This window comes from Motacilla alba, chromosome 2 (assembly GCF_015832195.1).
Source record: "Motacilla alba alba isolate MOTALB_02 chromosome 2, Motacilla_alba_V1.0_pri, whole genome shotgun sequence".
NCBI classification, from domain to species: Eukaryota; Metazoa; Chordata; class Aves; order Passeriformes; family Motacillidae; genus Motacilla; species Motacilla alba.
In genome coordinates this window covers 17,271,194-17,284,940 of record NC_052017.1, presented here as the reverse complement: position 1 = coordinate 17,284,940, position 13,747 = coordinate 17,271,194, and the positions used below count along the sequence as shown (strand labels likewise).

The window sequence follows — 13,747 nt, the reverse complement described above, 5'->3', positions numbered from 1 at the left end:
AATATACAGAAGAAATTCCCTAAACATCTGACACCACCTGCTGTGCCTCCACCTACTTAAAAGTAGTTGGAGGTTTCTTGTGAGCACTCTGACTCTGTTTTTGTTTGTTTGTTTTCAATGCTAGAAATTCACAGAGATTTACTGCAGGATTAATCACTGTTCAGCATGACTTAGGCTAGCAGAATTTGACTGCTTGACTAGTGTGAGACCTCTTTGTCAGAAATAAACCACTGAAAATTCTAAGCAAAGCCTGGGGATACAGGGCATTATTTTTTTATTCTCCATGACATCAAACTAATAATTAATAGTTAAGATTGTTTTGAAGACTCTTTGTTCTAGAAGTCAGACTGTTAAAGCTACTTATTTTCAGAGTTCCAAGCTTTTGTTTGCAGTTTATAGAAATACAACATTAGTGCTTTAGACTTCACATCAGCTCTGTGCCAGTGCATTTGACTATATGAATAGCTGACTTCTTCCTTCCAGCAAAGTATGTTCTTCCCAGTAAGCATTTTTGTGTGCTCCTCTGCACCACTCCAGTTAACATAAGGGAATAAAGAAAAGGAATGATAGCCTGAAACATAATTGACAAACCTTTCATACTGAAATGTTCTTCTTTTGCCAGTCAGTTTACTAAAATACAATTTTTTTGAAAGTACAGGAAAGCGGTACTACTTGCTAGGGAGGTCATATTTGCTAACCAGAAAATAGTAATTGGAAAAGAGATGAAGCGTGGTCTGTTGCTTTAGAAATTATTCTTTGAATTGGCCAATTTTCAACTGTAAGGAAGTCTAGAAGGATTCTATTCCATTTCTGCCTCCTAGATTTTTTTTCCCCAATCACTGATAGAAGATTTCATGTGAAGATTCTGTTTTTCCAACAGATGAAGGAACTGTAAATTGTCTCTGGGGTTTTCCTTAGTTCTAATGAGTTAAGCTTAGTCTAGAAAGAATATGCACAGAATGGAGAGATGCAATTTGGACACGTGCTTTGCTGTTAATACAGGATGTTGTGAAATAGCAGATTCAGGCATTAGGAATGCAGCACTCTGAGGTGGCAGGTTGTGACTCTACTTGCAGCAATTTGCATAGCATTTTTTGCAGGTCTTTATCAGTTACTTCTATTGCTATTTCACTTCACACGATAAAGAAGTGGAAGACCCCCTTCTGGCAAAGAGACCTTTGCAAATGACAATGACCAAAGGAAGAATTGCCCTTCCTGATCCCACTATTCCATATCCACCAGGAAGATTTTTCAGTTTGCATAGTTACTGGCTTTCTCTTCTTTGTGGTCTCATCAGTTTTGACTGTGGAAGAGATGTACTTTATCTTATCCCAAAAGATCAGATACTTAGAAGAATTTGTCAAGTGCTTTAATATCTTGTGATACACTTCTAAAATACTACTTTATTATTGCTTTTAGTCAAAAAGGCAAATACTAAAAGCACTTGGGAAAGATTATATTTGTAAGATGTATGTGAAGGCTGGGTAAGGTCACTCAGATGTTCCTGGCTATGTCCCATTGATGGTTTGTGGTCTAGAGAAAGAGAGACCTGCTCTTCACATGACTGACTTTTCTTCTCCTTGCATGCAAGCTCAGTCTATCCCATTGATTGCCATAGGGACTTTTCTCCTACAAGCCATCCCAACGCTGAGTGCAGCAGTGCATGCAAGTGTAGCTGAGGTGCCATCACACAGGCCAGGACTGGAAGAGCTCCTGTGCTGTGGGCCAGAGGTCTTGGTTTTGCTTGGTGATCTGCCCAGCACCAACATGAATCAGGTAGCTTGAGAACGAGCAAAAGTTGCTGCTTGGGGATTTACCCAGAGATTTGAGCATAGGCAGCTCCACAGGAGACCCCAGGCAAGTGAGGGTTGTGTGGCTGGAGCTCCCACTGCTCATTGCTCCTTCAGACTGCCCAGTGTGGGGCAATTCAGGAGAGATCTGTAGCCAGCTTATCTGAGTCATAACATGGCTTTTATGGCCTCTGCTTCAAGGAGTCAAGGATGTTCAAAGCAGCTTATTGCTGCTCGCCTTTATCATCCCTGCAGCCAAAACCAGGCATTTCCCACCTATTAATGTGAGGTTCAGAGTTTGAGAGCCCGTCTGAAAATCAGTTTGTTCACCTTGTGAAGGTTAACATTTGGTAGGGGTTTTTTTTGTTTGTTTGCTTGCTTGGAGTATATGTTTGACAAAGTAAGAGGAGTTTGCAAACTGTTCTGCATGTTTCTTGGGCCATCTTATCACATCTGTCTCAGTCCTTGCACAATAAATGGTGCAGCTGGAGTTGCAGACTTCAATAAGCTGGTATCTGTTGTAGATCCTCAGAAGAAAGGTCTCAAAGGGTGAGTACCCTTTTGTTTTGTTCCCTCTTCCCCTCTCCCCATTTCAAATGCTATCTAATAAGGATTGTTTCTAGACCATATGTTATCATTATTTATATAGTATTTACCAAGCCATGAAAAGAGGACTGCACAGTTTCACAATAGTTTCTGTTCAGTTTCCTTTAGGTATTTCATGCAAACAAGACAGGCAGGTTCTGTTAACTAGATTGAATTAGAATTATCTACAGAATGCTTTTGAAAACATGTGTGAGGTTTTTTGTACTCTTAGGCCACACAAATGTATTTTTTTTTAATTTCATTTGCTTTTCAGGAAGAAAATGTAAGAATAGCTAGTTAATTTAGAAACATACTTTTCTGGATGATGTTAACCTATGGTTTTTTTCCTCATATTTTTCTACTGTCTGCCTTTCTCTCATTCCTCTTGGGAGAGCAATTTCTGTTTTCCTTCAGCACAGAAGCTATCTTTGTAAAGGTCAGCATGAGCAATACTGTTGGGGAACTCTATGCACTATGATTAGTCAAACCTTTACCAAAGAAGGGTCTATCTTTTCAATGGAAAAACACATTTTTTATAGATTTTTAGGCCATTGATTTATAAATCATGTAATCTGATACCGACTTATCCCTATATTCTGTAAATAGCCACATGCATTTAAACTTCAGACCTTTGAGTTCTGAAATTCAGCAAAATGCTGTCCTAACAATTATTACCATTTAGTACCTAAAATTCCTCTTTGAGAAATCTCTTAAAAACTTTCAGTTTTCCAGACAGGGAGCTTTAAATTAAATTTATAAGGAAAAGTAATAGATATTGTGAAAGAATCTAAACCATTACTTTCAACATCAACAAACAGTCCCTCAGTTCACATTCTGAAGGAGTCTGTGGAATCATCAATTTCTTGAATTACACCAGTGAATCAGAAGAGACATCTAGGTATTGCTGCCACTGGGTTCTTTTATTATGCCCTACTTTCTTCTTTTAGAGCTCTGGCAGAAAGATATACGGCATAAAATTATCTACTTATAGCTCTGAAATAATCAAATTATTATTTCTTTTTAAAAATCAGTGCTCTTTCAGAAAAATGAAATATCATCTTATTTCTTTCAGTATTGTTGTACAACTTGCACCCTTGCCTTATTGGAGGCTATTGAAGTTACTGGCCATTTGTTCGGTTCCTGAGATAAACAGAACTGAAAGCTCAGTCAATGCATGTCAGGGCAGATATGATCATCCACTGGAGTTTTTTTCCACTTGGCTTTCTTACACTACCTAACCTTCAGTGAACTCTCTGCAACATCTGCTTTCACAGAATTCTCCTTAATCCACCTTCATTGTCAGACAGGGTTTTCTGCTTGACTTTTAGAAATAGAGAAATAATGATACTTCTGGTAATTTCAATAACTAGAGAAAAATGGTTGAGGATGGGAACTCTTTTAAGAGGGTTAAAGGGATAATAGAGTAACACCTTCAGTGTGAATGGAAGTCTTGAATATGTTCATGTCTTCATAAGAACTTAGTATTTCCTTTTTTCCTTTTGAATTCGTCAAATCAGAGTACCTCTTCAATTTTGAATTACTTTAGCCCAGAACTTTTAGGTTAAAAAAAAAAAAAAAAGTTTCTCAGTTTCTCTTCTGCAGTAACCAAATATAAAATCCTATAGTATGCAATATTTGTCATACAACTATTATCTCCCACATAAACCATCTTTGCATCTCCTTTCTGAGTGGATGAGAATAAGATCTATGTTTTCTAGCTAGTCAACCTAGATATTATTTCTGGGAATAACAATGCCTGTCATCACTTTATATTGTGAACAGCATGCTGAATAGGGTAGTACTGCTGAGTATACCTCAGGGTCATGATTACTCTCAATCAGAATTGATACCAGTGCAAGGCAGAAGATAATCTCTTGAGGACACTGAAGGGAAAATATGCACCTCTGCAGTGCACGCTTAGATGCTGTGAGCTACCATCACAGAGTTTCCTTGCTAACAACTGTACCAGAGAATAGAAGGCCTTGATGATTGTAAATAGACAATATACATTTCACTGCTGCTTGAAGAAACATGTTATATTTCCATCTAAAAAAACAGACAAGTGAAGGATGAGGAACAGAGACTAAAAAAAAAAAGTTAAGTATTGCTCCATGGCCAAAATAGGAATTATTTTCTAGTTTCCAAGATAACACCAAGACATACAACAAAAATCAGACAAGCAAAGCTACAATGGAATATCTGTAGAGTGTATGAACACATTTATTTTCACAAGACTAGTCACGTTCATCCATTTTCAGACACATCTTAGAAGACCACTGCCAGTATGTTTTGCTTTTTAAGTCCTACAGGATCACCTGTTGAAAAGCAAATTAGTCTCGGATTCCTTCATTAACAATACATTAGAGCCCATTCTTTCTTCACTTTGAATCTTTCAAATCTGTTTTTGAGGCTTAAAGACACTTAAAGACAATAACCTGTAGGGATGCCTGTAGTGAACACATCCCATGAGCCTCTGTGGAGTAAGGATTCCTCTTGTGCATGTAACTATAACTCACAAGACATGCTCTCAGCAGTATCAGTAACCAGACGAATGGATAATCTCAAGTACAAACCTACATTATGTTCTGTCTACAGTATTTATTGGCTGTGCCATGCAATTAGAAGAAACTGAGACAGTTTTTTCAAATATTTGTGTGTACCCTTTTGTGTTTGAACAGCTAACATTGTCTTTTGCTGAATTTAGGAGAGGGAGGGCACTGAGTTTTGTGAGGTCATTGAATAGTCACAAAAGAGCAGAAGAAGCTATGTACTGCTCATCTGGTTTTGTCTACTGAAGTTTACTTCATTTCAAAGTTTTAAGATATTATTTGGTAAATTTTCAGCAGTTCTAAGGATACTGTGTTCTAAAATTTGTGTATGTGCTAAAAGAAAACTAAATCATGAAAGGGAAAATTCAAATGTACATACTCCTGTCACTGCACCTCTCTCTGATATGCAGAAAAGATATCAATTGGCTCATATTAATCATGGAGTGGTTTGGATTGGAAGGCACCTTAAAGATCATCTGGTTCCTACCCTCTGCCATGGGTAGGCACACTTTCCACTAGAGCAGGTTGCTCAGAGCTTCATCGAACCTGTCCTTGAAGACATTCAGGGATATTAGGCTTGTTTTCTCCTGATTTTTGATATTTGATCATTTAAGAGTGATGTTAGCACTGTAGCTAGAAAGGTTTTTGGGGAACAAAGGTGTTCTGTGTAAAGATCCCAATTTGTAAAGTGTTTAAGCATTTGAAGAGAAGATATGCACAATACAAGTAAATGAGATTTTAGAAAGACATTTCTCTTTACAGCATGTTCTGTTCTGCATGAATGTGTTAGATCCCCTCCCCCAGGTTGTCCTCAGGAAAAAAGCCTAAACTCTACTCCAGATTATTATCCACTGGTGAGCGGCCTGGCCCCTTACAAGATGGAAACCATTTTATATTCTGTAGATTCTTTTCAGTTTTAAAGCCCTGTGTTGGCTTGTGAACAATGATGACATCAACTCTTGAAATCCAGCTCTAGCTTTGTTCCCTGTTCTGTGAGGTTTATAAAGCCAGTAGCATTTGGGTTTGTTCCCAAATAGGATATATTTAAACTGACATATCTGATTAATGGGCTGATGTTATGGTTTGTTTATTATTGAGTTTACATTGTATGCCTTAAGTGTGAGAAGATAATTTTAAGAAGAAAGTTTTGAAGTACATAATAAAATGTATTGCAATGAGGACTTCTGAACAATATATAGTATTTGACTATCTATATATAAATCTGAAAATTAAATTCATGTGTAAATATCCTTATCAATGAAAACTTAAAGTGTTGCTTTGTAATATTGATGTCACAATCATTTTCCACAGCCTAAAGTTGGCTGGAGATGATTAGCCCCTAGCATCGTAGTAGTGATATCTGATTGCTTAAAAACCAAGAATCGCTTGGGACCTTGCAGAATCTCACTGTTTGTGTATAACATTATATGTACTTGATATTTATCTGTCTCATTTTTATGAGATAACTGATATTATGAGATAGTAAAACTCACTTATTCTCCTGGATTCCACTCTAATGATTCCGTAGCTATTCAGTTGTAAGCTGGTGTGTGCTGCACAAAGGCATTTCTGAGCTCATAGTTCTCTTGTAATTGTGTAGATGACAAGTATGCATTTAAGAGAGGGTGGAAGATAATAAATTCAGTTAATCATAAAACAGGTAGGCTTTTCTGTTTGATGTTTTAGTTCAAAGTTTTAGGTGTTCTAAGGGAAAATGTAGGAGACTGTGCTTAGCAAAACCTTCCTACTGTGCTAAGACAGTGATCCTTACAAGAGGTTAAGAGCAAACTTAATGTGGTGTATAATTGTAATGCTTTTCTGTAGCAGTTTTCCCTGCAGTGTGCTGGAAACTGTTCATGAGTTAATTACTGCAGAAGCCATGTAAGGTAAAAAGGTACTGTGAGTTCTGTTGTACATGGTGGGCCAAGGACAGGAAAAGAGGTTTTATGACAGAAATGGGAACAAAAGCTTGTTAACTCTCAGACCATAGAAAGCTAAGATTGGATCAAAGTTATTCACCCATTTCTCTGTGGTCAAGGGAATTCTAATTAAATTTTCTAAGAATGCTTTAGTACATTGAGAATACTTGGTAAGACTTGCCAAAATATGAAGTTGCCACTGCAGTTCTCCATTGATATTTCTTACCCAGGTTACCCTTGATGACTCCTCTCTAAATTGTTTCTGCTCTACAAAACTTTTCTTTTACTTTCTTAAAAGAAATTAAGAGTTTGAAGCATACAAATGAAGTAGGTTTTGTTTTTTCATAAAAGCTGAGCAGAAAAGCAGGCAGGCATCCTGAAAGGCAGGTACTCTACTGCATAAACCCCTTCCTAAAGTTGTCCAGGGCAGTAGTTAAAATGGTGGTTCTTGGCCGAGACCATCATTTGGAGTTGTGGGCTTTAAGTTATTAGCAAACCTGTCCATTAAAGTTGTTTTGTCTTCCGGAGGTACACATCAAAACGGTGGAACAAAATGTGTGCAGATATTTTTGTTTATACTGTCTTCTGAGTAAATACCTTTTTTTTTTTTTTTCTTTTGGGGTGAGGGAGCAGCTGCTGTAACCTGATAATTTTGAATGGGAAGTAATTCAAATGTTTACCACTTTGAGTAGTTTTTATAAGGTTTAAATGGATAAGCAGATCACAGCCTAAAAAATTAGGTACATTTAATCAATATTGAAGGCCAAAGTGAAGTCCAAAAGCAAGAAGTTATTAAAGAATCATTACAGTTAAGTTTAAGCAATGAAAGATGACAAGTCCATGCATTTTTTTGCATTTCAGAGGATGTTGTTCTCAGTAGACCATCAGTTGTTCTTGCATACACCATACTGTGCTTTTCAGCAATGGTTGTTGTATGAATAACCAGGTCAGCCAGTTGTTTAAATAAAGTTGGGAGAAAAATACCACAGAAAAATGAGAGAGAGAAACAGCTATGTTCTTTAAACATCACATTTTCTCTATTATTCTTACTTTTCAAAATACTGGAGACAGCTCATGAAAATCTTTTCCTTCTTAGGTCAGCATTGTTTCTTTATTCCTTTATAAAGATTTATAATATTTTTTGTTGTTTATCTTCAGCAATATATTGTGACTCCAAGAAGAGATGATAATGATAGGAGGAAGGGAGTGAATAATAGGAGAGATACACTGTTGGAAACCAAAATACTGCATTTGTCTAATTTTCCCAATTTCCAACAGTGAGAAAAATATGGAAAATTGTAAACAATCTTCTTGACATTCACTTAGTAAAGTTTAGTCTCTGAATCCATATTTAAGTTGTTGGCTGTCTCAGATATTACTTGTCAGTGGCTGAAAACTCCCAATTGAACCGCTACCTGAAAATTGCTCTATTTCATGCAAATCTTACCAGAATTAGTAGGAGGCACAGGGAGGTACCTCCTTGTAAACTCATAAGCCTCATTAGGCAGCCAAGTTTGAGATCTTCAGCAATGTTTTTTCAGTTTTCCAGGTCTGTGCAATGGAGGCTTTTCGCTTACAGGATTTTGCATTACAAAGGACTGATTGAAGTTCAGTTGCATGGATTCAAATCAGGTTCAGATTACCTCAGAGAAATTAGGACCAGTCATCATATTTTCTTCAGCTTGTACCATCAGTCTGGGTTTGTATGTTGCACTGCACAGTGATACTTAAATTCTTTAGCGGGGGACAGACAAATCATAAATACAGGAATAATATCTTTTATGTATTGTCTTGGTTGCTTTTATGTGAAATGTGGAAAGAGTCTGATAAGCCCCCACCCCTGTAGGTGCTAGGGCCCAAGAGCAACCAAACAATCTATTCATGCCTAACTTCATTAGTGAAAAGAGTATCATGGATTTCTTCTATGATTATTCCTAATTACATGTTTCATTATATACTTAAAGCATAAAGCCAAGACTGAAATATACAATACCCTGCAGGTTCTTGCTTAAAAACCACTAGACTTTAAGTCATCTAAGGTGAACAAGAAGTAACGTTTTCCTTTGCTATTGTACGGGAACTGGAGTACGGATACAATACTGTATTTATGTTGAGGCAGTGCAAAAATAAGGTGTTTCAACACAGCAACTCTACATGAATGGAGAGACAAGAAAATGGAGAAGGCTATGTGACCCTGGAGAAATTTTGAACCCCCTGAATACCAGACTATTTTTTACTTTAAAGGTGTAAATATTTTATTTCTCCAAAAATCTTTTATATCTCTGAAAAAGTATAATTTGGACTGTTTTTTTTTCTTCTTCTGGGTGTTTGCTTTTAAAATTTACTATCTATATGAGATGAAATTATATAAAATAATAGGTTTAATCCTCACTAAAATTAAACACAAGTTTTTAGCTATTTATTTACAAGAACTGGGAGGAAGATGAAATCAATGATGAAGAGAAGCCCCTTATTTTTTGTTGTTGTTGTTTCGAAATCAAAACCAAAATAGTTTGCCTGGTTAACATATGTAATTTTCAGCTGTAATGTTCAATGAGTTTGAGCCAAAGAGTGTGTGCAGCTTGGGGTGTAAATCTTGAAACATAAGAAGTCATAATGTTTTGTGCAGACCTCTTCCTTCACTATCTCTCTGAGTACATTCCTGGTTTGAATTTCGGGGTTTTTTTTGTTTCCATGCTTCCTTTAGCACCATTTGTCATTGGCCATCACCACATGTCGCCCCTCACCCCCGCAGTTGTTTAATGCCATCGCCTGCAGTTGATCCTGTACATTGACTGTGTTTTCATGTGATTAAAGTCTTCACCCTTTCCCTTCTTTGGCAGATACTTCTGTGCTTAACATTTCTGTTGGAAGAACCCTTTTGTCCTGATCGCAGCTGAGTTACTGTCCTCACTTTTTCCCATCCCAGCATTGTTGAGAAACACCATTTTCTTGCATCCTCCCCACAAAACCATTGCGCACAGGAAATAGGCAGTTGATCCTCATTTCCTTCCTTCAGTTTCAAGCTGTTTTAGAGGACTTATGAGTCAGCATCTCATTTAGTTGTATATCATCATCTACATACTCATCTCAAGCCCTTTGTGTTCTCATTATCATTTCCCTGCAGCTTCAGCTGATTGCATGTCTCTGCAGGATTTCACCCAGAGACTGTAAACCTAAGGAACACGAATTGTCATCCTAATGTCCTGGGGTCCTGGCATAGCCCCCCTTTGCTTCATTCTGTACTCCTGCATTTCTCTGATTTTAGCTGCTTTTTTTTCTCAACAACTGTATCGTCTTCCTGGGTGACCCATGATAAATGTAATGTGTTTAATGTGTTCTGCTTCTGTAAGGACTTCCCTTTTGAAATCCATCAGAAGCATAAATCAAGGGCATATTACACGGACCAAAAAAAAAAGGGGGAAACTTAAAATGCTCCTCTTTTGCAGTACTGCCAGTGAAAAGGCATTTCAGCCTGTATGTCACTGCCAGCCAGAACAGCAGTGCTGCATTCCTGCGGAGGGAGCACATTGTGCTCCGAACACCCTTCTGTGACATTATTTCAGACTGACTCAGGGGGACAGATGTCTCCTACTAAATCATCAACACAAATGTCTCAAGCATCTGTGTTTTCCTCTGGAGACTTAGAATTTCAGTGTTCAACAGGTCTGATCCTGCTTAAAATGGTGAATATGTTCCTTTGACCTGCTTAGCAAGCAGATCCCACAAGGCAGACTTGCAGTTCATTCACCCTTGTTTTGAGGGCCCTGGGATAACGACTAATACAGTCAGTCAGCCTCAGGGTATTAATCCTTGTCCTCCCTAAACTGCTGTGTATTCCTTTGGGCTCCACCTTACAAGTGGTATTCACCAGACTTTTCTTATGTCTTCGTTCGATGACATTCAGCACATTCCTGGAAACCTTTGCTTTCCTCCTATGACTCTTAGCCTTCTACACCCTTTTCCAGGGCCACCACTTGCTCCATTTAGGTTTAAAGTTCAAAAGCAACATGTTTTGCAGCTGTTTCCTTTGTCTCTGGTACTCTTCTCATTACAATGATGTCTGGCTCCCAAAATTTTCTCAAATGTAACACCCCTTCCTGCTCATGCCTGCTAGTAGTGACACTCTGCAACTGTTCCTTAGTTGTGTGTTGTGTCCCAGCCCCAGCTTCTACTCTTCTTGGCCTCTAGTATTTTACACCTTTTTCCAGAGGAAACAACTTATGTTCTTTTGTTGATTTTTTATGTATTACTTTTATATGTCCATCTGCCTGTATTAATCTTTCTTTGCATTCCAGTCCAACATATACAAGCATTGGTGCCTCTTGTATTCTGACTATTTGCTTCCACAACTCATAAAAACATAACACTAGTTTCAACAGGAGCCTCTGTGCTCTGAGGGTATTTGGTGAACAGAAAGTGGAAATCCCAGTCTTTTTTCCATCTCGCTGGGAAGTGACAGGTCCACCTTTCCCAGGTTTTCTGTGAAAGCACTGTTTGAGCTGGTCAAGTAATGTTCATTCGAGCCAGCTAGGGATCTGCACTCATAGATGAAAATGAAATCACAGGCTTTGTGCTACTCCATTTAGGAGAAGGCATGGGATCCTATCTGCTGGCCAGCAGAGGTTGCTCAGAGCACATTAGTTGAGTGTTCTGCACAGTTCTTTATTTCTTAGTAAGTCAAGTCCAGGGTTTTTTAATCTTCTTTGGGATTTGGTCCAACATCCTGTTTCTCTCTTCATGCTGGATATTTGTTTTGATGCCTCATCTTTCTGGAACAATGACAGAGTTGGTGAGGGAAGCAGAAGACAGGGGATTGTCCCAGAAATCTGTCCCTGGAGTCGAGAGATCGCAGCTCTTGCTGCATTTGGAAATTGGAAAGCTCTAAAGCTCTCCTTGGATTCATTTCCCATCATTGTGGACTATATATAACCATATGCATGCTGATAGATGGAAAAAAATCATACTCCTCTACAATCTAGAAGTAAAGGAAAAAAGAGATCATTATTGGTTTCCATCTTTAAATACCCCTGAGGTTAGTGGAGTGCTGATGAAGGCATCAGTGTGGTGTTGAGTTTGGACAGAAATGCAGACAGTTAAGAAATATTTTGGAAACATCCAAAGGAAGCCATGCTTCAGGTTTGGATTCAGACCCAAATGTCTTCAAATTTCATTCATAATAAGGTCTTTACGTGGGCTGCAGTAATGGTCTTAATTATATTTCTCCCACACTGGCATGTCTGGATCTTCTTTAGGAGATCTGAAGTTTGCTACGTAACACCGTGGATGCCTTGTTAGTCTCCTGGTGCTGCCTTATGCAGGAGTTGAAGAAGCCTCCTGCTGCACTGCTCTTGTGCTTCTGGATTTGTGTGTGGTTCTTTTTTTCCTACAAGGCTGTGTTTATTCAGAGAACACTAGCTCCTAATCCAGCAGCATATCCATATGATTTCAAATCAATTCCTGCAGAAGGAGGGAGAGACTTCTGGATCAAAGGTGGACTCATTTTATGTATTTTAACTGCATATCTTTGTTTATCTACTTGCTTTAAAACAAGTACTATATTGTGATGAGAGAAGGGGAAGAGTTAGGGATTTCTCTGGATGGAGGGTGAGAAGTGTTGCAGGTTTCCTCAAACATCCTCATTTCTTTACCCACCCTTAGGTCAGAATTGATGTTTCACTTCCTTTGAGCCTAGGAAAGTCCAGAGAAAAGTGACACAATTGTAATCCTCTGTAAAGTTACAAGGTTTGAGGAAACTAAGTAGCTCACGTTGATCCTATGCAATGGCTTTGGGGAGGGTGACTGTTGTACAGTTTTAATGCTGCCATTGGGCAGAGTAATGCCCCTTCTGAAGTGTGGCCTTGATGTGTAATGATGCCTGAATGTCAAGCAAACATTCAGGATGATTTTTTTTCCCCTTGGAAGTCTTGTGTGTTTGGCATTGAGAAGGGACTTAGTCTTACACAATCCTTTTGTTGGGTTTTTTTTTTTTTTCTTTTTAAAGAGAATTGTTTAATAAAAGCCAAGAAGCCAAGGAGGGTTTCTCAGGTTTGTGTATGTGGGGTGGTAACATTATAAAAACATGAAAAACCCCAATACAGTTTCAGTATTACCGAGACATTAGCAACAGACTGTTTTGTCTTTGTGGTTTGGAACTGGAATGTTTCCAGTTGTTGCCGGAAGGCTACATTTAATTTGTACTGTGTTTGCATAAATAGCTTATTTGTAAAAATTACATTTTACTTGAACAATTCTAAATTATGCAGTTATCATAGGGAGAAAAATTATCCATTGTTCTCTTTAAAATAAAATGGTACTGCCCTTCCAAAGTATCCAACGGACAAAAGCATGAAAAATCACAGCATACTTGTAAGTTGCTTATCTCATCCCCAGAATCAGCTCTCACATGCTCATATCCTCTGGGTTTGTAAAATTCAAAAGATTTTTTGAATTACTCTCTTAATTGTGATGTTGGCATTATAATTACTTGTTAAATAAGATTCTTTAACAATGACGTCCTTGTTGTCAAAGCAGTTGCATTTCTTTGCCTGGTATGAATAGCTGCATGTTCTGAACTGGGAAGCAGCAGTTGTGGGAGCCTGACTCTGTTGAAGGAAGAATTGATTGCTTAGAGAAGGTTTTTTAGAGCACTGTACAAAAATCTCCTTTACCCACAGGCAAATGAAGATTAAGGAAAATAGAGGACATCCACCTCTGTGAACTCAAATAGCAGTAGGCAATTTCCCCTCCAATTAGCATCTTGTTCATGTGTTGGAGGAAAAAAATGGTTGGGTTTTTTTGGCCCTTAAACCCCTTTTAGCAAATTCTCACATTCTGTAGGGTTCAAGATCAGAGGTAGAATAGTAAAGAGAGATGTGATTGGCAAAGGCTTTTTATTCATACC

At 38.0% G+C, this 13,747-nt stretch overlaps 1 protein-coding gene across 31 annotated transcripts in view; it reads left to right on the top strand.

Moving 5' to 3' along the window:
• KIAA1217 (KIAA1217 ortholog) overlaps nt 1–13,747 on the top strand; it is a 357,281-nt gene that overhangs the window by 238,661 nt on the left and 104,873 nt on the right. The window lies entirely within an intron of this gene.